This window comes from Nelumbo lutea, chromosome 4 (assembly GCF_056320005.1).
Source record: "Nelumbo lutea isolate HS-2025 chromosome 4, American lotus-T2T, whole genome shotgun sequence".
Classification (NCBI taxonomy): domain Eukaryota; kingdom Viridiplantae; phylum Streptophyta; class Magnoliopsida; order Proteales; family Nelumbonaceae; genus Nelumbo; species Nelumbo lutea.
This window is the reverse complement of record NC_142687.1, coordinates 51,625,347-51,646,872: the sequence shown is the minus strand read 5'-3', so window position 1 is coordinate 51,646,872 and position 21,526 is coordinate 51,625,347. Positions and strand designations below refer to the sequence as shown.

Below are 21,526 nucleotides of genomic sequence, written 5' to 3'. Positions count from 1 at the left end.
ATCTATCCGGGGCTGCGGCAGATCTGAAATGGAATAACTCCGCTCACGTGGGAGCTTGTGCACGGTTACCAAGGGAGGAAAGTTGCATACACCATTTTTTCAAGTCCGAAAGAATTAATGGAGGGGAGCAAGATAGTGAGTGCATAAAGATTTAAGCGAGCAAGAAGCAAACGGGTGCGATTATACCAGCACTAATACACCTGATCCCATCAGAACTCCGAAGTTAAGCGTGCTTGGGCGAGAGTAGTATTAGGATTGGTGAAGTCCAAGGAAGTCCTCGTGTTGCACCCCAATTTTATTAATATTTTATTTTTGAGCTACTATTTTCAAATTCCATATGTCGTTTCGGCGAGACAACTGGAAACAACGCGCCGAATACTCGGAGCATTTACGGTTCGATCTTCATTACTGAATGGGAACGGTGCAAAATCGGGATTTGGGCGTTCGTCGTGGATTGTGGGCCCCGCGATATTATTTTATCTATCCGGGGCTGCGGCAGATCTGGAAATGAATAACTCCGCTCACGTGGGAGCTTGTGCACGTGTACCAAGGGAGGAAAGTTGCATACACCGTTTATTCAAGTCTGAAAGAATTAATGGAGGGGAGCAAAATAGTGAGTGCATAAAGATTTAAGCGAGCAAGAAGAAAATGGGTGCGATCATACAAGCACTAATGCATCGGATCCCATTTGAACTCCGAAATTAAGCGTTCTTGGCGAGAGTAGTACTAAGATTGGTGACCTCCTTGGAAGTCCTCGTGTTGCACCCCAATTTTATTAATATTTTATTTTTGATATACTATTTGCAAATTCCATATGTCGTTTCGGCGAGACAACTGGAAACAACGCGCCGGATACTCGGAGCATTTGCGGTTCGATCGTCATTATTGAATGGGAACGGTGCAAAACCGGGCTTTTGGTGTTCGTCGTGCATTGTGGGCCCCGCGATAGTATTGCATCTATCCGGGGCTGCGGGAGATCTGTCAATGAATAACTCCGCTCACGTGGGAGCTTGTGCACGGGTACCAAGGGAGGAAAGTTGCATACACCGTTTTTTCAAGTCTGAATGAATTAATGGAGGGGAGCAAAATAGTGAGTGCATAAAGATTTAAGCGTGCAAGAAGAAAATGGGTGCGATCATACCAGCACTAATGCATCGGATCCCATTTGAACTCCGAAGTTAAGCGTTCTTGGCGAGAGTAGTACTAAGATTGGTGACCTCCAAGGAAGTCCTCGTGTTGCACCCCAATTTTATTAATATTTTATTTTTAATATACTATTTGCAAATTCCATATGTCGTTTCGGCGAGACAACTAGAAACAACACGCCGGATACTCGGACCATTTGCGGCACGATCGTCATTACTGAATGGGAACGGTGCTAAACCGGGCTTTTGGCATTCGTCGTGCATTGTGGGCCCCGTGATATTATTGCATCTATCCGGGGCTGCGGCAGATCTGAAAAGGAATAACTCCGCTCACGTGGGAGCTTGTGCACGGTTACCAAGGGAGGAAAGTTGCATACACCATTTTTTAAAGTCCGAAAGAATTAATGGAGGGGAGCAAGATAGTGAGTGCATAAAGATTTAAGCGAGCAAGAAGCAAACGGGTGCGATCATACCAGCACTAATACACCTGATCCCATCAGAACTCCGAAGTTAAGCGTGCTTGGGCGAGAGTAGTATTAGGATTGGTGAACTCCAAGGAAATCCTCGTGTTGCACCCCAATTTTATTAATATTTTATTTTTGAGCTACTATTTTCAAATTCCATATGCCGTTTCGGCGAGACAACTGGAAACAACGCGCCGGATACTCGGAGCATTTACGGTTCGATCTTCATTACTGAGTGGGAACGGTGCAAAACCGGGATTTGGGCATTCGTCGTGGATTGTGGGCCCCGCGATATTATTTTATCTATCCGGGGCTGCGGCAGATCTGGAAATAAATAACTCCGCTCACGTGGGAGCTTGTGCACGGGTACCAAGGGAGGAAAGTTGCATACACCGTTTTTTCAAGTCTGAAAGAATTAATGGAGGGGAGCAAAATAGTGAGTGCAAAAAGATTTAAGCGAGCAAGAAGAAAATGGGTGCGATCATACAAGCACTAATGCATCGGATCCCATTTGAACTCCGAAATTAAGCGTTCTTGGCGAGAGTAGTACTAAGATTGGTGACCTCCTAGGAAGTCCTCGTGTTGCACCCCAATTTTATTAATATTTTATTATTTATATACTATTTGCAAATTCCATATGTCGTTTCGGCGAGACAACTGGAAACAACGCGCCGGATACTCGGAGCATTTGCGGTTCGATGGTCATTATTGAATGGGAAAGGTGCAAAACCGGGCTTTGGGTGTTCGTCGTGCATTGTGGGCCCCGCGATAGTATTGCATCTATCCGGGGCTGTGGCAGATCTGGAAATGAATAACTCCGCTCACGTGGGAGCTTTTGCACGGGTGCCAAGGGAGGAAAGTTGCATACACCATTTTTTCAAGTCCGAAAGAATTAATGGAGGGGAGCAAGATAGTGAGTGCATAAAGATTTAAGCGAGCAAGAAGCAAACGGGTGCGATCATACCAGCACTAATACACCGGATCCCATCAGAACTCCGAAGTTAAGCGTGCTTGGGCGAGAGTAGTACTAGGATTGGTGAACTCCTAGGAAGTCCTCGTGTTGCACCCCAATTTTATTAATATTTTATTTTTGATATACTATTTTCAAATTCCATATGTCGTTTCGGCGAGACAACTGGAAACAACGCGCCAGATACTCGAAGCATTTACGGTTCGATCGTCATTACTGAATGGGAACGGTGCAAAACTGGGATTTGGGCATTCGTCGTGGATTGTGGGCCCCGCGATATAATTGCATCTATCCGGGGCTGCGGTAGATCTGGAAATGAATAACTCCGCTCACGTGGGAGCTTGTGCACAGGTACCAAGGCAGGAAAGTTGCATACACCGTTTTTTCAATTCTGAAAGAATTAATGGAGGGGAGCAAAATAGTGAGTGCATAAAGATTTAAGCGTGCAAGGAGAAAATGGGTGCGATCATACAAGCACTAATGCATCGGATCCCATTTGAACTCCGAAGTTAAGCGTTCTTGGCGAGAGTAGTACTAAGATTGGTGACCTCCTAGGAAGTCCTCGTGTTGCACCCCAATTTTATTAATATTTTATTTTTGATATACTATTTGCAAATTCCATATGTCGTTTCGGCGAGACAACTGGAAACAACGCGCCGGATACTCGGACCATTTGCGGTTCGTTCGTCATTATTGAATGGGAACGGTGCAAAACCGGGCTTTGGGTGTTCGACGTGCATTGTGGGCCCCGCGATAGTATTGCATCTATCCGGGGCTGAGGCAGATCTGGAAATGAATAACTCCGCTCACGTGGGAGCTTGTGCAGGGGTACCAAGGGAGGAAAGTTGCGTACACCATTTTTTCAAGTCTGAAAGAATTAATGGAGGGGAGCAAGATAGTGAGTGCATAAAGATTTAAGCGAGCAAGAAGCAATCAGGTGCGATCATACCAGCACTAATACACCGGATCCTATCAGAACTCCGAAGTTAAGCGTGCTTGGGCGAGAGTAGTACTAGGATTGGTGAACTCCTAGGAAGTCCTCGTGTTGCACCCCTATTTTATTAATATTTTATTTTTGATATACTATTTTCAAATTCCATATGTCGTTTCGGGGAGACAACTGGAAACAACGTGCTGGATACTCGGAGCATTTACGGTTCGATCGTCATTACTGAATGGGAACGGTGCAAAACCGGGATTTGGGCGTTCGTCGTGGATTGTGTGCCCCGCGATATTATTGCATCTATCCGGGGCTGCGGCAGATTTGGAAATGAATAACTCCGCTCACGTGGGAGCTTGTGCACAGGTACCAAGGGAGGAAAGTTGCATACACCGTTTTTTCAAGTCTGAATGAATTAATGGAGGGGAGAAATATAGTGAGTGCATAAAGATTTAAGCGAGCAAGAAGAAAATGGGTGCGATCATACAAGCACTAATGCATCGGATCCCATTTGAACTCCGAAGATAAGCGTTCTTGGCGAGAGTAGTACTAAGATTGGTGACCTGATTGGAAGTCCTCGTGTTGCACCCCAATTTTATTAATATTTTATTTATGATATACTATTTGCAAATTCCATATGTCGTTTCGGCGAGACAACTGGAAACAACGCGCCGGATACTCGGAGCATTTGCGGTTCGATCGTCATTATTGAATGGGAACGGTGCAAAACCGGGCTTTTGGTGTTCGTCGTGCATTGTGGGCCCCGCGATAGTATTGCATCTATCCGGGGCTGCGGCAGATCTGGAAATGAATAACTCCGCACACGTGGGAGCTTGTGCACGGGTACCAAGGGAGGAAAGTTCCATACACCGTTTTTTCAAGTCTGAAAGAATTAATGGAGGGGAGCAAAATAGTGAGTGAATAAGGATTTAAGCGTGCAAGAAGAAAATGGGTGCGATCATACCAGCACTAATGCATCGGATCCCATTTGAACTCCGAAGTTAAGCGTTCTTGGCGAGAGTAGTACTAAAATTGGTGACCTCCAAGGAAGTCCTCGTGTTGCACCCCAATTTTATTAATATTTTATTTTTGATATACTACTTGCAAATTCCATATGTCATTTCGGCGAGACAACTAGAAACAACACGGCGGATACTCGGATCATTTGCGGCACGATCGTCATTACTGAATGGGAACGGTGCTAAACCGGGCTTTTGGCATTCGTCGTGCATTGTGGGCCCCGTGATATTATTGCATCTATCCGGGGCTGCGGCAGATCTGAAATGGAATAACTCCGCTCACGTGGGAGCTTGTGCACGGTTACCAAGGGAGGAAAGTTGCATACACCATTTTTTCAAATCCGAAAGAATTAATGGAGGGGAGCAAGATAGTGAGTGCATAAAGATTTAAGCGAGCAAGAAGCAAACGGGTGCGATTATACCAGCACTAATACACCTGATCCCATCAGAACTCCGAAGTTAAGCGTGCTTGGGCGAGAGTAGTATTAGGATTGGTGAAGTCCAAGGAAGTCCTCGTGTTGCACCCCAATTTTATTAATATTTTATTTTTGAGCTACTATTTTCAAATTCCATATGTCGTTTCGGCGAGACAACTGGAAACAACGCGCCGAATACTCGGAGCATTTACGGTTCGATCTTCATTACTGAATGGGAACGGTGCAAAATCGGGATTTGGGCGTTCGTCGTGGATTGTGGGCCCCGCGATATTATTTTATCTATCCGGGGCTGCGGCAGATCTGGAAATGAATAACTCCGCTCACGTGGGAGCTTGTGCACGTGTACCAAGGGAGGAAAGTTGCATACACCGTTTATTCAAGTCTGAAAGAATTAATGGAGGGGAGCAAAATAGTGAGTGCATAAAGATTTAAGCGAGCAAGAAGAAAATGGGTGCGATCATACAAGCACTAATGCATCGGATCCCATTTGAACTCCGAAATTAAGCGTTCTTGGCGAGAGTAGTACTAAGATTGGTGACCTCCTTGGAAGTCCTCGTGTTGCACCCCAATTTTATTAATATTTTATTTTTGATATACTATTTGCAAATTCCATATGTCGTTTCGGCGAGACAACTGGAAACAACGCGCCGGATACTCGGAGCATTTGCGGTTCGATCGTCATTATTGAATGGGAACGGTGCAAAACCGGGCTTTTGGTGTTCGTCGTGCATTGTGGGCCCCGCGATAGTATTGCATCTATCCGGGGCTGCGGGAGATCTGTCAATGAATAACTCCGCTCACGTGGGAGCTTGTGCACGGGTACCAAGGGAGGAAAGTTGCATACACCGTTTTTTCAAGTCTGAATGAATTAATGGAGGGGAGCAAAATAGTGAGTGCATAAAGATTTAAGCGTGCAAGAAGAAAATGGGTGCGATCATACCAGCACTAATGCATCGGATCCCATTTGAACTCCGAAGTTAAGCGTTCTTGGCGAGAGTAGTACTAAGATTGGTGACCTCCAAGGAAGTCCTCGTGTTGCACCCCAATTTTATTAATATTTTATTTTTAATATACTATTTGCAAATTCCATATGTCGTTTCGGCGAGACAACTAGAAACAACACGCCGGATACTCGGACCATTTGCGGCACGATCGTCATTACTGAATGGGAACGGTGCTAAACCGGGCTTTTGGCATTCGTCGTGCATTGTGGGCCCCGTGATATTATTGCATCTATCCGGGGCTGCGGCAGATCTGAAAAGGAATAACTCCGCTCACGTGGGAGCTTGTGCACGGTTACCAAGGGAGGAAAGTTGCATACACCATTTTTTAAAGTCCGAAAGAATTAATGGAGGGGAGCAAGATAGTGAGTGCATAAAGATTTAAGCGAGCAAGAAGCAAACGGGTGCGATCATACCAGCACTAATACACCTGATCCCATCAGAACTCCGAAGTTAAGCGTGCTTGGGCGAGAGTAGTATTAGGATTGGTGAACTCCAAGGAAATCCTCGTGTTGCACCCCAATTTTATTAATATTTTATTTTTGAGCTACTATTTTCAAATTCCATATGCCGTTTCGGCGAGACAACTGGAAACAACGCGCCGGATACTCGGAGCATTTACGGTTCGATCTTCATTACTGAGTGGGAACGGTGCAAAACCGGGATTTGGGCATTCGTCGTGGATTGTGGGCCCCGCGATATTATTTTATCTATCCGGGGCTGCGGCAGATCTGGAAATAAATAACTCCGCTCACGTGGGAGCTTGTGCACGGGTACCAAGGGAGGAAAGTTGCATACACCGTTTTTTCAAGTCTGAAAGAATTAATGGAGGGGAGCAAAATAGTGAGTGCAAAAAGATTTAAGCGAGCAAGAAGAAAATGGGTGCGATCATACAAGCACTAATGCATCGGATCCCATTTGAACTCCGAAATTAAGCGTTCTTGGCGAGAGTAGTACTAAGATTGGTGACCTCCTAGGAAGTCCTCGTGTTGCACCCCAATTTTATTAATATTTTATTATTTATATACTATTTGCAAATTCCATATGTCGTTTCGGCGAGACAACTGGAAACAACGCGCCGGATACTCGGAGCATTTGCGGTTCGATGGTCATTATTGAATGGGAAAGGTGCAAAACCGGGCTTTGGGTGTACGTCGTGCATTGTGGGCCCCGCGATAGTATTGCATCTATCCGGGGCTGTGGCAGATCTGGAAATGAATAACTCCGCTCACGTGGGAGCTTTTGCACGGGTGCCAAGGGAGGAAAGTTGCATACACCATTTTTTCAAGTCCGAAAGAATTAATGGAGGGGAGCAAGATAGTGAGTGCATAAAGATTTAAGCGAGCAAGAAGCAAACGGGTGCGATCATACCAGCACTAATACACCGGATCCCATCAGAACTCCGAAGTTAAGCGTGCTTGGGCGAGAGTAGTACTAGGATTGGTGAACTCCTAGGAAGTCCTCGTGTTGCACCCCAATTTTATTAATATTTTATTTTTGATATACTATTTTCAAATTCCATATGTCGTTTCGGCGAGACAACTGGAAACAACGCGCCAGATACTCGAAGCATTTACGGTTCGATCGTCATTACTGAATGGGAACGGTGCAAAACTGGGATTTGGGCATTCGTCGTGGATTGTGGGCCCCGCGATATAATTGCATCTATCCGGGGCTGCGGTAGATCTGGAAATGAATAACTCCGCTCACGTGGGAGCTTGTGCACAGGTACCAAGGCAGGAAAGTTGCATACACCGTTTTTTCAATTCTGAAAGAATTAATGGAGGGGAGCAAAATAGTGAGTGCATAAAGATTTAAGCGTGCAAGGAGAAAATGGGTGCGATCATACAAGCACTAATGCATCGGATCCCATTTGAACTCCGAAGTTAAGCGTTCTTGGCGAGAGTAGTACTAAGATTGGTGACCTCCTAGGAAGTCCTCGTGTTGCACCCCAATTTTATTAATATTTTATTTTTGATATAATATTTGCAAATTCCATATGTCGTTTCGGCGAGACAACTGGAAACAACGCGCCGGATACTCGGAGCATTTGCGGTTCGTTCGTCATTATTGAATGGGAACGGTGCAAAACCGGGCTTTGGGTGTTCGTCGTGCATTGTGGGCCCGCGATAGTATTGCATCTATCCGGGGCTGAGGCAGATCTGGAAATGAATAACTCCGCTCACGTGGGAGCTTGTGCACGGGTACCAAGGGAGGAAAGTTGCGTACACCGTTTTTTCAAGTCTGAAAGAATTAATGGAGGGGAGCAAGATAGTGAGTGCATAAAGATTTAAGCGAGCAAGAAGCAATCGGGTGCGATCATACCAGAACTAATACACCGGATCCTATCAGAACTCCGAAGTTAAGCGTGCTTGGGCGAGAGTAGTACTAGGATTGGTGAACTCCTTGGAAGTCCTCGTGTTGCACCCCTATTTTATTAATATTTTATTTTTGATATTCTATTTTCAAATTCCATATGTCGTTTCGGCGAGACAACTGGAAAAAACGTGCTGGATACTCGGAGCATTTACGGTTCGATCATCATTACTGAATGGGAACGGTGCAAAACCGGGATTTGGGCGTTCGTCGTGGATTGTGTGCCCCGCGATATTATTGCATCTATCCGGGGCTGCGGCAGATTTGGAAATGAATAACTCCGCTCACGTGGGTGCTTGTGCACGGGTACCAAGGGAGGAAAGTTGCATACACCGTTTTTTCAAATCTGAAAGAATTAATGGAGGGGAGAAAAATAGTGAGTGCATAAAGATTTAAGCGAGCAAGAAGAAATTGGGTGCGATCACACAAGCACTAATGCATCGGATCCCATTTGAACTCCGAAGATAAGCGTTCTTGGCGAGAGTAGTACTAAGATTGGTGACCTGATTGGAAGTCCTCGTATTGCACCCCAATTTTATTAATATTTTATTTATGATATACTATTTGCAAATTCCATATGTCGTTTCGGCGAGACAACTGGAAACAACGCGCCGGATACTCGGAGCATTTGCGGTTCGATCGTCATTATTGAATGGGAACGGTGCAAAACCGGGCTTTTGGTGTTCGTCGTGCATTGTGGGCCCCGTGATAGTATTGCATCTATCCGGGGCTGTGGCAGATCTGGAAATGAATAACTCCGCTCACGTGGGAGCTTGTGCACGGGTACCAAGGGAGGAAAGTTCCATACACCGTTTTTTCAAGTCTGAAAGAATTAATGGAGGGGAGCAAAATAGTGAGTGAATAAAGATTTAAGCGTGCAAGAAGAAAATGGGTGCGATCATACCAGCACTAATGCATCGGATCCCATTTGAACTCCGAAGTTAAGCGTTCTTGGCGAGAGTAGTACTAAAATTGGTGACCTCCAAGGAAGTCCTCGTGTTGCACCCCAATTTTATTAATATTTTATTTTTGATATACTATTTGCAAATTCCATATGTCATTTCGGCGAGACAACTAGAAACAACACGGCGGATACTCGGATCATTTGCGGCACGATCGTCATTACTGAATGGGAACGGTGCTAAACCGGGCTTTTGGCATTCGTCGTGCATTGTGGGCCCCGTGATATTATTGCATCTATCCGGGGCTGCGGCAGATCTAAAATGGAATAACTCCGCTCACGTGGGAGCTTGTGCACGGTTACCAAGGGAGGAAAGTTGCATACACCATTTTTTCAAATCCGAAAGAATTAATGGAGGGGAGCAAGATAGTGAGTGCATAAAGATTTAAGCGAGCAAGAAGCAAACGGGTACGATCATACCAGCACTAATACACCTGATCCCATCAGAACTCCGAAGTTAAGCGTGCTTGGGCGAGAGTAGTATTAGGATTGGTGAAGTCCAAGGAAGTCCTCGTGTTGCACCCCAATTTTATTAATATTTTATTTTTGAGCTACTATTTTCAAATTCCATATGTCGTTTCGGCGAGACAACTGGAAACAACGCGCCGGATACTCGGAGCATTTACGGTTCGATCGTCGTTACTGAATGGGAACGGTGCAAAATCGGGATTTGGGCGTTCGTCGTGGATTGTGGGCCCCGCGATATTATTTTATCTATCCGGGGCTGCGGCAGATCTGGAAATGAATAACTCCGCTCACGTGGGAGCTTGTGCACGTGTACCAAGGGAGGAAAGTTGCATACACCGTTTATTCAAGTCTGAAAGAATTAATGGAGGGGAGCAAAATAGTGAGTGCATAAAGATTTAAGCGAGCAAGAAGAAAATGGGTGCGATCATACAAGCACTAATGCATCGGATCCCATTTGAACTCCGAAATTAAGCGTTCTTGGCGAGAGTAGTACTAAGATTGGTGACCTCCTTGGAAGTCCTCGTGTTGCACCCCAATTTTATTAATATTTTATTTTTGATATACTATTTGCAAATTACATATGTCGTTTCGGCGAGACAACTGGAAACAACGCGCCGGATACTCGGAGCATTTGCGGTTCGATCGTCATTATTGAATGGGAACGGTGCAAAACCGGGCTTTTGGTGTTCGTCGTGCATTGTGGGCCCCGCGATAGTATTGCATCTATCCGGGGCTGCGGGAGATCTGTCAATGAATAACTCCGCTCACGTGGGAGCTTGTGCACGGGTACCAAGGGAGGAAAGTTGCATACACCGTTTTTTCAAGTCTGAAAGAATTAATGGAGGGGAGCTAAATAGTGAGCGCATAAAGATTTAAGCATGCAAGAAGAAAATGGGTGCGATCATACCAGCACTAATGCATCGGATCCGATTTGAACTCCGAAGTTAAGCGTTCTTGGCGAGAGTAGTACTGAGATTGGTGACCTCCAAGAAAGTCCTCGTGTTGCACCCCAATTTTATTAATATTTTATTTTTGATATACTATTTGCAAATTCCATATGTCGTTTGGGCGAGACAACTAGAAACAACACGCCGGATACTCGGACCATTTGCGGCACGATCGTCATTACTGAATGGGAACGGTGCTAAACCGGGCTTTTGGCATTCGTCGTGCATTGTGGGCCCCGCGATATTATTGCATCTATCCAGGGCTGCGGCAGATCTGAAAAGGAATAACTCCGCTCACGTGGGAGCTTGTGCACGGTTACCAACGGAGGAAAGTTGCATACACCATTTTTTCAAGTCCGAAAGAATTAATGGAGGGGAGCAAGATAGTGAGTGCATAAAGATTTAGGCGAGCAAGAAGCAAACGGGTGCGATCATACCAGCACTAATACACCTGATCCCATCAGAACTCCGAAGTTAAGCGTGCTTGGGCGAGAGTAGTATTAGGATTGGTGAACTCCAAGGAAGTCCTTGTGTTGCGCCCCAATTTTATTAATATTTTATTTTTGAGCTACTATTTTCAAATTCCATATGTCGTTTCGGCGAGACAACTGGAAACAACGCGCCGGATACTCGGAGCATTTGCGGTTCGATCGTCATTATTGAATGGGAACGGTGCAAAACCGGGCTTTTGGTGTTCGTCGTGCATTGTGGGCCCTGCGATAGTATTGCATCTATCCAGGGCTGCGGCAGATCTGGAAATGAATAACTCCGCTCACGTGGGAGCTTGTGCACGGGTAGCAAGGGAGGAAAGTTGCATACACCATTTTTTCAAGTCTGAAAGAATTAATGGAGGGGAGCAAAATAGTGAGTGCATAAAGATTTAAGCGTGCAAGAAGAAAATGGGTGCGATCATACCAGCACTAATGCATCGGATCCCATTTGAACTCCGAAGTTAAGCGTTCTTGGCGAGAGTAGTACTAAGATTGGTGACCTCCATGGAAGTCCTCGTGTTGCACCCCAATTTTATTAATATTTTATTTTTGATATACTATTTGCAAATTCCATATGTCGTTTCGGCGAGACAACTAGAAACAACACGCCGGATACTCGGATCATTTGTGGCACGATCGTCATTACTGAATGGGAACGGTGCTAAATCGGGCTTTTGGCATTCGTCGTGCATTGTGGGCCCCGTGATATTATTGCATCTATCCGGGGCTGCGGCAGATCTGAAATGGAATAACTCCGCTCACGTGGGAGCTTGTGCACGGTTACCAAGGGAGGAAAGTTGCATACACCATTTATTCAAGTCCGAAAGAATTAATGGAGGGGAGCAAGATAGTGAGTGCATAAATATTTAAGCGAGCAAGAAGCAAACGGGTGCGATCATACCAGCACTAATACACCTGATCCCATCAGAACTCCGAAGTTAAGTGTGCTTGGGCGAGAGTAGTATTTGGATTGGTGAACTCCAAGGAAGTCCTCGTGTTGCACCCCAATTTTATTAATATTTTATTTTTGAGCTACTATTTTCAAATTCCATATGTCGTTTCGGCGAGACAACTGGAAACAACGCGCCGGATACTCGGAGCATTTACGGTTCGATCTTCATTACTGAATGGGAACGGTGCAAAACCGGGATTTGGGCGTTCGTCATGGATTGTGGGCCCCGCGATATTATTTTATCTATCCGGGCCTGCGGCAGATCTGGAAATGAATAACTCCGCTCACGTGGGAGCTTGTGCACGGGTACCAAGGGAGGAAAGTTGCATACACCTTTTTTTCAAGTCTGAAAGAATTAATGGAGGGGAGAAAAATAGTGAGTGCATAAAGATTTAAGCGAGCAAGAAGAAAATGGGTGCGATCATACAAGCACTAATGCATCGGATCCCATTTGAACTCCGAAATTAAGCGTTCTTGGCGAGAGTAGTACTAAGATTGGTGACCTCCTAGGAAGTCCTCGTGTTGCACCCCAATTTTATTAATATTTTATTTTTTATATACTATTTGCAAATTCCATATGTCGTTTCGGCGAGACAACTGGAAACAACGCGCCGGATACTCATAGCATTTGCGGTTCGATCGTCATTATTGAATGGGAACGGTTCAAAACCGGGCTTTGGGTGTTCATCGTGCATTGTGGGCCCCGAGATAGTATTGCATCTATCCGGGGCTGCGGCAGATCTGGAAATGAATAACTCCGCTCACGTGGGAGCTTGTGCACGGGTGCCAAGGGAGGAAAGTTGCATTCACCATTTTTTCAAGTCCGAAAGAATTAATGGAGGTGAGCAAGATAGTGAGTGCATAAAGATTTAAGCGAGCAAGAAGCAAACGGGTGCGATCATACCAGCACTAATACACCGGATCCCATCAGAACTCCGAAGTTAAGCGTGCTTGGGCGAGAGTAGTACTAGGATTGGTGAACTCCTAGGATGTCCTCGTGTTGCACCCCAATTTTATTAATATTTTATTTTTGATATACTATTGTCAAATTCCATATGTCGTTTCGGCGAGACAACTGGAAACAACGCGCCGGATACTCGGAGCATTTACGGTTCGATCGTCATTACTGAATGGGAACGGTGCATAACTGGGATTTGGGCATTCGTCGTGGATTGTGGGCCCCGCGATATTATTGCATCTATCCGGGGCTGCGGTAGATCTCGAAATGAATAACTCCGCTCACGTGGGAGCTTGTGCATGGGTACCAAGGCAGGAAAGTTGCATACACCGTTTTGTCAAGTCTGAAAGAATTAATGGAGGGGAGCAAAATAGTGAGTGCATAAAGATTTAAGCGTGCAAGAAGAAAAAATGGGTGCGATCATACAAGCACTAATGCATCGGATCCCATTTGAACTCCGAAGTTAAGCGTTCTTGGCGAGAGTAGTACTAAGATTGGTGACCTCCAAGGAAGTCCTCGTGTTGCACCCCAATTTTATTAATATTTTATTTTTGATATACTATTTGCAAATTCCATATGTCGTTTCGGCGAGACAATTAGAAACAACACGCCGGATACTCGGACCATTTGCGGCACGATCGTCATTACTGAATGGGAACGGTGCTAAACCGGGCTTTTGGCATTCGTCGTGCATTGTGGGCCCCGCGATATTATTGCATCTATCCGGGGCTGCGGTAGATCTGAAAAGGAATAACTCCGCTCACGTGGGAGCTTGTGCACGGTTACCAACGGAGGAAAGTTGCATACACCATTTTTTCAAGTCCGAAAGAATTAATGGAGGGGAGCAAGATAGTGAGTGCATAAAGATTTAAGCGAGCAAGAAGCAAACGGGTGCGATCATACCAGCACTAATACACCTGATCCCATCAGAACTCCGAAGTTAAGCGTGCTTGGGCGAGAGTAGTATTAGGATTGGTGAACTCCAAGGAAGTCCTCGTGTTGCACCCCAATTTTATTAATATTTTATTTTTGAGCTACTATTTTCAAATTCCATATGTCGTTTCGGCGAGACAACTTGAAACAATGCGCCGGATACTCAGAGCATTTACGGTTCGATCTTCATTACTGAATGGGAACGGTGCAAAACCGGGATTTGGGCGTTCGTCGTGGATTGTGGGCCCCGCGATATTATTTTATCTATCCGGGGCTGCGGCAGATCTGGAAATGAATAACTCCGCTCACGTGGGAGCTTGTGCACGGGTACCAAGGGAGGAAAGTTGCATACACCTTTTTTTCAAGTCTGAAAGAATTAATGGAGGGGAGAAAAATAGTGAGTGCATAAAGATTTAAGCGAGCAAGAAGAAAATGGGTGCGATCATACAAGCACTAATGCATCGGATCCCATTTGAACTCCGAAATTAAGCGTTCTTGGCGAGAGTAGTACTAAGATTGGTGACCTCCTAGGAAGTCCTCGTGTTGCACCCCAATTTTATTAATATTTTATTTTTTATATACTATTTGCAAATTCCATATGTCGTTTCGGCGAGACAACTGGAAACAACGCGCCGGATACTCGGAGCATTTGCGGTTCGATCGTCATTATTGAATGGGAACGATTCAAAACCGGGCTTTGGGTGTTCATCGTGCATTGTGGGCCCCGCGATAGTATTGCATCTATCCGGGGCTGCGGCAGATCTGGAAATGAATAACTCCGCTCACGTGGGAGCTTGTGCACGGGTGCCAAGGGAGGAAAGTTGCATACACCATTTTTTCAAGTCCGAAAGAATTAATGGAGGGGAGCAAGATAGTGAGTGCATAAAGATTTAAGCGAGCAAGAAGCAAACGGGTGCGATCATACCAGCACTAATACACCGGATCCCATCAGAACTCAGAATTTAAGCGTGCTTGGGCGAGAGTAGTACTAGGATTGGTGAACTCCTAGGAAGTCCTCGTGTTGCACCCCAATTTTATTAATATTTTATTTTTGATATACTATTTTCAAATTCCATATGTCGTGTCGGCGAGACAACTGGAAACAACGCGCCGGATACTAGGAGCATTTACGGTTCGATCGTCATTACTGAATGGGAACGGTGCAAAACTGGGATTTGGGCATTCGTCGTGCATTGTGGGCCCCGTGATAGTATTGCATCTATCCGGGGCTGCGACAGATCTGGAAATGAATAACTCCGCTCACGTGGGAGCTTGTGCACGGGTGCCATGGGAGGAAAGTTGCATACACCATTTTTTCAAGTCCGAAAGAATTAATGGAGGGGAGCAAGATATTGAGTGCATAAAGATTTAAGCGAGCAAGAAGCAAACGGGTGCGATCATACCAGCACTAATACACCGGATCCCATCAGAACTCCGAAGTTAAGCGTGCTTGGGCGAGAGTAGTACTAGGATTGGTGAACTCCTAGGAAGTCCTCGTGTTGCACCCCAATTTTATTAATATTTTATTTTTGATATACTATTTTCAAATTCCATATGTCGTTTCGGCGAGACAACTGGAAACAACGCGCCGGATACTAGGAGCATTTACGGTTCGATCGTCATTACTGAATGGGAACGGTGCAAAACTGGGATTTGGGCATTCATCGTGGATTGTGGGCCCCGCGATATTATTGCATCTATCCGGGGCTGCGGTAGATCTGGAAATGAATAACTCCGCTCACGTGGGAGCTTGTGCACGGGTACCAAGGCAGGAAAGTTGCATACACCGTTTTTTCAAGTTTGAAAGAATTAATGGAGGGGAGCAAAATAGTGAGTGCATAAAGATTTAAGCGTGCAAGAAGAAAATGGGTGCGATCATACAAGCACTAATGCATCGGATCCCATTTGAACTCCGAAGTTAAGCGTTCTTGGCGAGAGTAGTACTAAGATTGGTGACCTGCTAGGAAGTCCTCGTGTTGCACCCCAATTTTATTAATATTTTATTTTTGATATACTATTTGCAAATTCCATATGTCGTTTCGGTGAAGCAACTGGAAACAACGCGCCGGATACTCGGACCATTTGCGGTTCGTTCGTCATTATTGAATGGGAACGGTGCAAAACCGGGCTTTGGGTGTTCGTCATGCATTGTGGGCCCCGCGATAGTATTGCATCTATCCGGGGCTGAGGCAGATCTGGAATTGAATAACTGCGCTCACGTGGTAGCTTGTGCACGGGTACCAAGGGAGGAAAGTTGCATACACAGTTTTTTCAAGTCTGAAAGAATAATGGAGGGGAGCAAGATAGTGAGTGCATAAAGATTTAAGCGAGCAAGAAGCAATCGGGTGCGATCATACCAGCACTAATACACCGGATCCCATCAGAACTCCAAAGTTAAGCGTGCTTGGGCGAGAGTAGTACTAGGATTGTTGAACTCCTAGGAAGTCCTCGTGTTGCACCCCAATTTTATTAATATTTTATTTTTGATATACTATTTTCAAATTCCATATGTCGTTTCGGCGAGATAACTAGAAACAACGTGCCAGATACTCGGAGCATTTACGGTTCGATCGTCATTACTGAATGGGAACGGTGCAAAACCGGGATTTGGGCGTTCGTCGTGGATTGTGGGCCCCGCGATATTATTGCATCTATCCGGGGCTGCGGCAGATCTGGAAATGAATAACTCCGCTCACGTAGGAGCTTGTGCACGGGTACCAAGGGAGGAAAGTTGCATACACCATTTTTTCAAGTCTGAAAGAATTAATGGAGGGGAGAAAAATAGAGAGTGCATAAAGATTTAAGCGAGCAAGAAGAAAATGGGTGCGATCATAAAAGCACTAATGCATCGGATCCCATTTGAACTCCGAAGTTAAACGTTCTTGGCGTGAGTAGTACTAAGATTGGTGACCTGATAGGAAGTCTTCGTGTTGCACCCCAATTTTATTAATATTTTATTTTTGATATACTATTTGCAAATTCCATATGTCGTTTCGGCGAGACAACTGGAAACAACGCGCCGGATACTCGGAGCATTTGCGGTTCGATCGTCATTATTGAATGGGAACGGTGCAAAACCGGGCTTTTGGTGTTCGTCGTGCATTGTGGGCCCCGCGATAGTATTGCATCTATCCGGGGCTGCGGCAGATCTGGAAATGAATAACTCCGATCACGTGGGAGCTTGTGCACGGGTACCAAGGGAGGAAAGTTGCATACACCGTTTTTTCAAGTCTGAAAGAATTAATGGAGGGGAGCAAGATAGTGAGTGCATAAAGATTTAAGCGAGCAAGAAGCAATCGGGTGCGATCATACCAGCACTAATACACCGGATCCCATCAGAACTCCAAAGTTAAGCGTGCTTGGGCGAGAGTAGTACTAGGATTGGTGAACTCCTAGGAAGTCCTCGTGTTGCACCCCAATTTTATTAATATTTTATTTTTGATATACTATTTTCAAATTCCATATGTCGTTTCGGCGAGATAACTAGAAACAACGTGCCAGATACTCGGAGCATTTACGGTTCGATCGTCATTACTGAATGGGAATGGTGCAAAACCAAGATTTGGGCGTTCGTCGTGGATTGTGGGCCCCGCGATATTATTGCATCTATCCGGGGCTGCGGCAGATCTGGAAATGAATAACTCCGCTCACGTAGGAGCTTGTGCACGGGTACCAAGGGAGGAAAGTTGCATACACCATTTTTTCAAGTCTGAAAGAATTAATGGAGGGGAGAAAAATAGTGAGTGCATAAAGATTTAAGCGAGCAAGAAGAAAATGGGTGCGATCATAAAAGCACTAATGCATCGGATCCCATTTGAACTCCGAAGTTAAACGTTCTTGGCGTGAGTAGTACTAAGATTGGTGACCTGATAGGAAGTCCCCGTGTTGCACCCCAATTTTATTAATATTTTATTTTTGATATACTATTTGCAAATTCCATATGTCGTTTCGGCGAGACAACTGGAAACAACGCGCCGGATACTCGGAGCATTTGCGGTTCGATCGTCATTATTGAATGGGAACGGTGAAAAACCGGGCTTTTGGTGTTCGTCGTGCATTGTGGGCCTCGCGATAGTATTGCATCTATCCGGGGCTGCGGCAGATCTGGAAATGAATAACTCCGCTCACGTGGGAGCTTGTGCACGGGTACCAAGGGAGGAAAGTTGCATACACCATTTTTTCAAGTCTAAAAGAATTAATGGAGGGGAGCAAAATAGTGAGTGCATAAAGATTTAAGCGTGCAAGAAGAAAATGGGTGCGATCATACCAGCACTAATGCATCGGATCCCATTTGAACTCCGAAGTTAAGCGTTCTTGGCGAGAGTAGTACTAAGATTGGTGACCTCCTAGGAAGTCCTCGTGTTGCACCCCAATTTTATTAATATTTTATTTTTGATATACTATTTGCAAATTCCATATGTCGTTTCGGCGAGACAACTAGAAACAACACGCCGGATACTCGGACCATTTGCGGCACGATCGTCATTACTGAATGGGAACGGTGCTAAACCGGGCTTTTGGCATTCGTCGTGCATTGTGGGCCTCGTGATATTATTGCATCTATCCGGGGCTGCGGCAGATCTGAAAAGGAATAACTCCGCTCACGTGGGAGCTTGTGCACGGTTAGCAACGGAGGAAAGTTGCATACACCATTTTTTCAAGTCCGAAAGAATTAATGGAGGGGAGCAAGATAGTTAGTGCATAAAGATTTAAGCGAGCAAGATGCAAACGGGTGCGATCATACCAGCACTAATACACCTGATCCCATCAGAACTCCGAAGTTAAGCGTGCTTGGGCGAGAGTAGTATTAGGATTGGTGAACTCCAAGGAAGTCCTCGTGTTGCACCCCAATTTTATTAATATTTTATTTTTGAGCTACTATTTTCAAATTCCATATGTCGTTTCGGCGAGACAACTGGAAACAATGCGCCGGATACTCGGAGCATTTACGGTTCGATCTTCATTACTGAATGGGAACGGTGCAAAACCGGGATTTGGGCGTTCGTCGTGGATTGTGGGCCCCACGATATTATTTTGTCTATCCGGGGCTGCGCCAGATCTGGAAATGAATAACTCCGCTCACGTGGGAGCTTGTGCACGGGTACCAAGGGAGGAAAGTTGCATACACCATTTTTTCAAGTCTGAAAGAATTAATGGAGGGGAGCAAAATTGTGGGTGCATAAAGATTTTAGCGAGCAAGAAGAAAATGGGTGCGATCATACAAGCACTAATGCATCGGATCCCATTTGAACTCCGAAATTAAGCGTTCTTGGCGAGAGTTGTACTAAGATTGGTGACCTCCTAGGAAGTCCTCGTGTTGCACCCCAATTTTATTAATATTTTATTTTTTATATACTATTTGCAAATTCCATATGTCGTTTCGGCGAGACAACTGGAAACAACGCACCGGATACTCAGAGCATTTGCGGTTCGATCGTCATTATTGAATGGGAACGGTTCAAAACCGGGCTTTGGGTGTTCATCGTGCATTGTGGGCCCTGCGATAGTATTGCATCTATCCGGGGCTGCGGCAGATCTGGAAAAAAATTGGGTTGCAACACGATGATTTCCCAGGAGGTCACCCATCATAATACTACTTTCGCCCAAGCACACTTAACTTCGGAGTTCTGATGGGATCCGGTGCATTAGTGCTGGTATGATCGCAAATGTTTGTTACTTGCTCGCTTAAATCTTTATGCACTCACTATCTTGCTCCCCCCCATTAATTCTTTCAGATTTGAAAAAACGGTTTATGCAACTTTCCTCCCTTGGTAAACGTGCACAAGTTCCAACGTGAGCGGAGTTATTCCTTTCCCGATCTGCCGCAGCCGCGGATAGATGCAATACAATTGCGGGGCCCATAATGCACGACGAATGCCAAAAGCCCGGTTTTGCACCATTCCCATTCAGTAATGACGGTCGTGCCGCAAATGGTCCGAGAACCCGGCGCGTTTTTCCAGTTGTCTCACCAAAACGACAGATGGAATTTGCAAATAATATATCAAAAGTAAAATATTAATAAAATTGGGTTGCAACACGATGATTTCCCAGGAGGTCACCCATCATATTACTACTCTCGCCCAAGCACACTTAACTTCGGAGTTCTTATGGGATTCGGTGCATTAGTGCTGGTATGATCACAACCGTTTGCTTCTTGCTCGCTTAAATCTTTATGCACTCACTATCTTGCTCGCCCCCCATTAATTTTTTCAGACTTGAAAAAACGGTGTATGCAACTTTCCTCCCTTCGTAACTGTGCACAACCTTCCACGTCAGCGGAGTTATTCCTTTCCAGATTTGTCGCAGCCTGGATAGAAGCAATATTATCGTGGAGCCCACAATGCACGACGAATGCCAAAAGTCCGATTTTGCACCGTTCCCATTCAGTAATGACGATCGTGTCGCAAATGGTCTAAGAATCCAGCGCGTTGTTTCCTGTTGTCTCACCGAAACGACATATGGAATTTGCAAATAATATATCAAAGATAAAATATTATCAAAATTGGGGTGCAACACAAGGACTTCCCAGGAGGTCACCCATCGTAATACTACTCTCGCCCAAGCACATTTAAATTCAGAGTTCTGATGGGATCCGATGCATTAGTGCTGGTATGATCACAACCGTTTGCTTCTTGCTCGTTTAAATCTTTACGCACTCACTATATTGCTCCCCACCATTAATTCTTTCAGAATTGAAAAAACGGTGTATGCAACTTTCCTCCGTTGGTAACCGTACACAAGCTTCCACGTGAGCGGAGTTATTCCTTTCCAGATCTGTCACAGCCCCGGATTGATGCAATACTATCATGGGGCCCACAATGCACGACGATAGCCAAAAGCCCGGTTTTGCACCGTTTCCATTTAGTAATGACGGTCATGCCGCAAATGGTCCGAGAATCCTGATGTGTGGCTCATTGTGACACTAGCAAGTGCACTATCCGTTCAAGTAATAAAGTAGTGAGTGAAGTATCGTTCCCACGAGGATTTAGGAAACAATTACCAATACTAAATTGAACATTTCTTATCTGATCAACAAATAAATCAAAACTCTAATGAAAGCTAAGAAATCCTAAATTAAAATCTATCTAAATCATTGGTCCAATTGCCTTCAATTCAGGTTAGAAGAGTAAGCAGTAAATGTCAATCTCAGAATTCAGCAATCTATCAATTTGGATCATTCGAATGAATCATGATTGAGCCTTGGTTTGGTGAAACCCCAAGGTCATGAACAGCCTCTCTCAAGTGCATGTTCATCCTATGCATGAGTGACGGTTCTTCTATCTCTAGCAAGAATCTAATCCTCATGCATGCATTTCTTCAAACACTTCTAAGGCATCAATTCAAATCTGAATTGATCACCAACTGAATTGTGCAAGTTATCTCTTACCTTGCACTCAATTCAGTTCTTGAATAGTAGATCTGAATTCCTAGAGTCTCTCTCAAGCACTCTAGGAATTCCAAGCT

General features: G+C 45.0%; 4 non-coding genes and 40 pseudogenes across 4 annotated transcripts; 41 read left to right on the top strand and 3 right to left on the bottom strand.

Moving 5' to 3' along the window:
* Nucleotides 1-172: 172 nt before the first annotated feature.
* Nucleotides 173-291, top strand: LOC148857380 (5S ribosomal RNA; annotated as a pseudogene).
* A 359-nt stretch (nucleotides 292-650) lies between these two features.
* On the top strand, nucleotides 651-768 carry LOC148857379 (5S ribosomal RNA; annotated as a pseudogene).
* Nucleotides 769-1,127: 359 nt separating this feature from the next.
* Nucleotides 1,128-1,245, top strand: LOC148857378 (5S ribosomal RNA; annotated as a pseudogene).
* A 359-nt stretch (nucleotides 1,246-1,604) lies between these two features.
* On the top strand, nucleotides 1,605-1,723 carry LOC148857377 (5S ribosomal RNA; annotated as a pseudogene).
* A 359-nt stretch (nucleotides 1,724-2,082) lies between these two features.
* LOC148857376 (5S ribosomal RNA) lies at nucleotides 2,083-2,200 on the top strand (annotated as a pseudogene).
* A 359-nt stretch (nucleotides 2,201-2,559) lies between these two features.
* Nucleotides 2,560-2,678, top strand: LOC148857375 (5S ribosomal RNA). Its single transcript, XR_016098201.1, has one exon. It is a non-coding gene; the product is annotated as a 5S ribosomal RNA (ribosomal RNA).
* Nucleotides 2,679-3,037: 359 nt separating this feature from the next.
* Nucleotides 3,038-3,155, top strand: LOC148857374 (5S ribosomal RNA; annotated as a pseudogene).
* A 359-nt stretch (nucleotides 3,156-3,514) lies between these two features.
* Nucleotides 3,515-3,633, top strand: LOC148857373 (5S ribosomal RNA; annotated as a pseudogene).
* A 359-nt stretch (nucleotides 3,634-3,992) lies between these two features.
* On the top strand, nucleotides 3,993-4,110 carry LOC148857372 (5S ribosomal RNA; annotated as a pseudogene).
* A 359-nt stretch (nucleotides 4,111-4,469) lies between these two features.
* Nucleotides 4,470-4,587, top strand: LOC148857371 (5S ribosomal RNA; annotated as a pseudogene).
* A 359-nt stretch (nucleotides 4,588-4,946) lies between these two features.
* On the top strand, nucleotides 4,947-5,065 carry LOC148857370 (5S ribosomal RNA; annotated as a pseudogene).
* Nucleotides 5,066-5,424: 359 nt separating this feature from the next.
* LOC148857369 (5S ribosomal RNA) lies at nucleotides 5,425-5,542 on the top strand (annotated as a pseudogene).
* A 359-nt stretch (nucleotides 5,543-5,901) lies between these two features.
* Nucleotides 5,902-6,019, top strand: LOC148857368 (5S ribosomal RNA; annotated as a pseudogene).
* Nucleotides 6,020-6,378: 359 nt separating this feature from the next.
* Nucleotides 6,379-6,497, top strand: LOC148857367 (5S ribosomal RNA; annotated as a pseudogene).
* A 359-nt stretch (nucleotides 6,498-6,856) lies between these two features.
* LOC148857366 (5S ribosomal RNA) lies at nucleotides 6,857-6,974 on the top strand (annotated as a pseudogene).
* Nucleotides 6,975-7,333: 359 nt separating this feature from the next.
* On the top strand, nucleotides 7,334-7,452 carry LOC148857365 (5S ribosomal RNA). Its single transcript, XR_016098200.1, has one exon. It is a non-coding gene; the product is annotated as a 5S ribosomal RNA (ribosomal RNA).
* Nucleotides 7,453-7,811: 359 nt separating this feature from the next.
* LOC148857364 (5S ribosomal RNA) lies at nucleotides 7,812-7,929 on the top strand (annotated as a pseudogene).
* Nucleotides 7,930-8,287: 358 nt separating this feature from the next.
* LOC148857363 (5S ribosomal RNA) lies at nucleotides 8,288-8,406 on the top strand (annotated as a pseudogene).
* Nucleotides 8,407-8,765: 359 nt separating this feature from the next.
* Nucleotides 8,766-8,883, top strand: LOC148857362 (5S ribosomal RNA; annotated as a pseudogene).
* Nucleotides 8,884-9,242: 359 nt separating this feature from the next.
* Nucleotides 9,243-9,360, top strand: LOC148857361 (5S ribosomal RNA; annotated as a pseudogene).
* Nucleotides 9,361-9,719: 359 nt separating this feature from the next.
* LOC148857360 (5S ribosomal RNA) lies at nucleotides 9,720-9,838 on the top strand (annotated as a pseudogene).
* A 359-nt stretch (nucleotides 9,839-10,197) lies between these two features.
* LOC148857359 (5S ribosomal RNA) lies at nucleotides 10,198-10,315 on the top strand (annotated as a pseudogene).
* A 359-nt stretch (nucleotides 10,316-10,674) lies between these two features.
* On the top strand, nucleotides 10,675-10,792 carry LOC148857358 (5S ribosomal RNA; annotated as a pseudogene).
* Nucleotides 10,793-11,151: 359 nt separating this feature from the next.
* Nucleotides 11,152-11,270, top strand: LOC148857357 (5S ribosomal RNA; annotated as a pseudogene).
* A 359-nt stretch (nucleotides 11,271-11,629) lies between these two features.
* On the top strand, nucleotides 11,630-11,747 carry LOC148857356 (5S ribosomal RNA; annotated as a pseudogene).
* Nucleotides 11,748-12,106: 359 nt separating this feature from the next.
* LOC148857355 (5S ribosomal RNA) lies at nucleotides 12,107-12,225 on the top strand (annotated as a pseudogene).
* A 359-nt stretch (nucleotides 12,226-12,584) lies between these two features.
* On the top strand, nucleotides 12,585-12,702 carry LOC148857354 (5S ribosomal RNA; annotated as a pseudogene).
* A 359-nt stretch (nucleotides 12,703-13,061) lies between these two features.
* Nucleotides 13,062-13,180, top strand: LOC148857353 (5S ribosomal RNA; annotated as a pseudogene).
* Nucleotides 13,181-13,541: 361 nt separating this feature from the next.
* On the top strand, nucleotides 13,542-13,659 carry LOC148857352 (5S ribosomal RNA; annotated as a pseudogene).
* A 359-nt stretch (nucleotides 13,660-14,018) lies between these two features.
* On the top strand, nucleotides 14,019-14,137 carry LOC148857351 (5S ribosomal RNA; annotated as a pseudogene).
* Nucleotides 14,138-14,496: 359 nt separating this feature from the next.
* Nucleotides 14,497-14,614, top strand: LOC148857350 (5S ribosomal RNA; annotated as a pseudogene).
* A 359-nt stretch (nucleotides 14,615-14,973) lies between these two features.
* LOC148857349 (5S ribosomal RNA) lies at nucleotides 14,974-15,092 on the top strand (annotated as a pseudogene).
* A 359-nt stretch (nucleotides 15,093-15,451) lies between these two features.
* Nucleotides 15,452-15,570, top strand: LOC148857348 (5S ribosomal RNA). Its single transcript, XR_016098199.1, has one exon. It is a non-coding gene; the product is annotated as a 5S ribosomal RNA (ribosomal RNA).
* A 359-nt stretch (nucleotides 15,571-15,929) lies between these two features.
* LOC148857347 (5S ribosomal RNA) lies at nucleotides 15,930-16,047 on the top strand (annotated as a pseudogene).
* A 358-nt stretch (nucleotides 16,048-16,405) lies between these two features.
* Nucleotides 16,406-16,524, top strand: LOC148857346 (5S ribosomal RNA; annotated as a pseudogene).
* Nucleotides 16,525-16,883: 359 nt separating this feature from the next.
* Nucleotides 16,884-17,001, top strand: LOC148857345 (5S ribosomal RNA; annotated as a pseudogene).
* A 359-nt stretch (nucleotides 17,002-17,360) lies between these two features.
* LOC148857344 (5S ribosomal RNA) lies at nucleotides 17,361-17,479 on the top strand (annotated as a pseudogene).
* Nucleotides 17,480-17,838: 359 nt separating this feature from the next.
* Nucleotides 17,839-17,956, top strand: LOC148857343 (5S ribosomal RNA; annotated as a pseudogene).
* Nucleotides 17,957-18,315: 359 nt separating this feature from the next.
* On the top strand, nucleotides 18,316-18,433 carry LOC148857342 (5S ribosomal RNA; annotated as a pseudogene).
* Nucleotides 18,434-18,792: 359 nt separating this feature from the next.
* LOC148857341 (5S ribosomal RNA) lies at nucleotides 18,793-18,911 on the top strand (annotated as a pseudogene).
* Nucleotides 18,912-19,270: 359 nt separating this feature from the next.
* On the top strand, nucleotides 19,271-19,388 carry LOC148857340 (5S ribosomal RNA; annotated as a pseudogene).
* Nucleotides 19,389-19,611: 223 nt separating this feature from the next.
* On the bottom strand, nucleotides 19,612-19,730 carry LOC148857339 (5S ribosomal RNA). The gene has a single exon (XR_016098191.1). It is a non-coding gene; the product is annotated as a 5S ribosomal RNA (ribosomal RNA).
* A 358-nt stretch (nucleotides 19,731-20,088) lies between these two features.
* Nucleotides 20,089-20,207, bottom strand: LOC148857338 (5S ribosomal RNA; annotated as a pseudogene).
* Nucleotides 20,208-20,566: 359 nt separating this feature from the next.
* On the bottom strand, nucleotides 20,567-20,685 carry LOC148857337 (5S ribosomal RNA; annotated as a pseudogene).
* Between the last annotated feature and the right edge of the window lie 841 nt (nucleotides 20,686-21,526).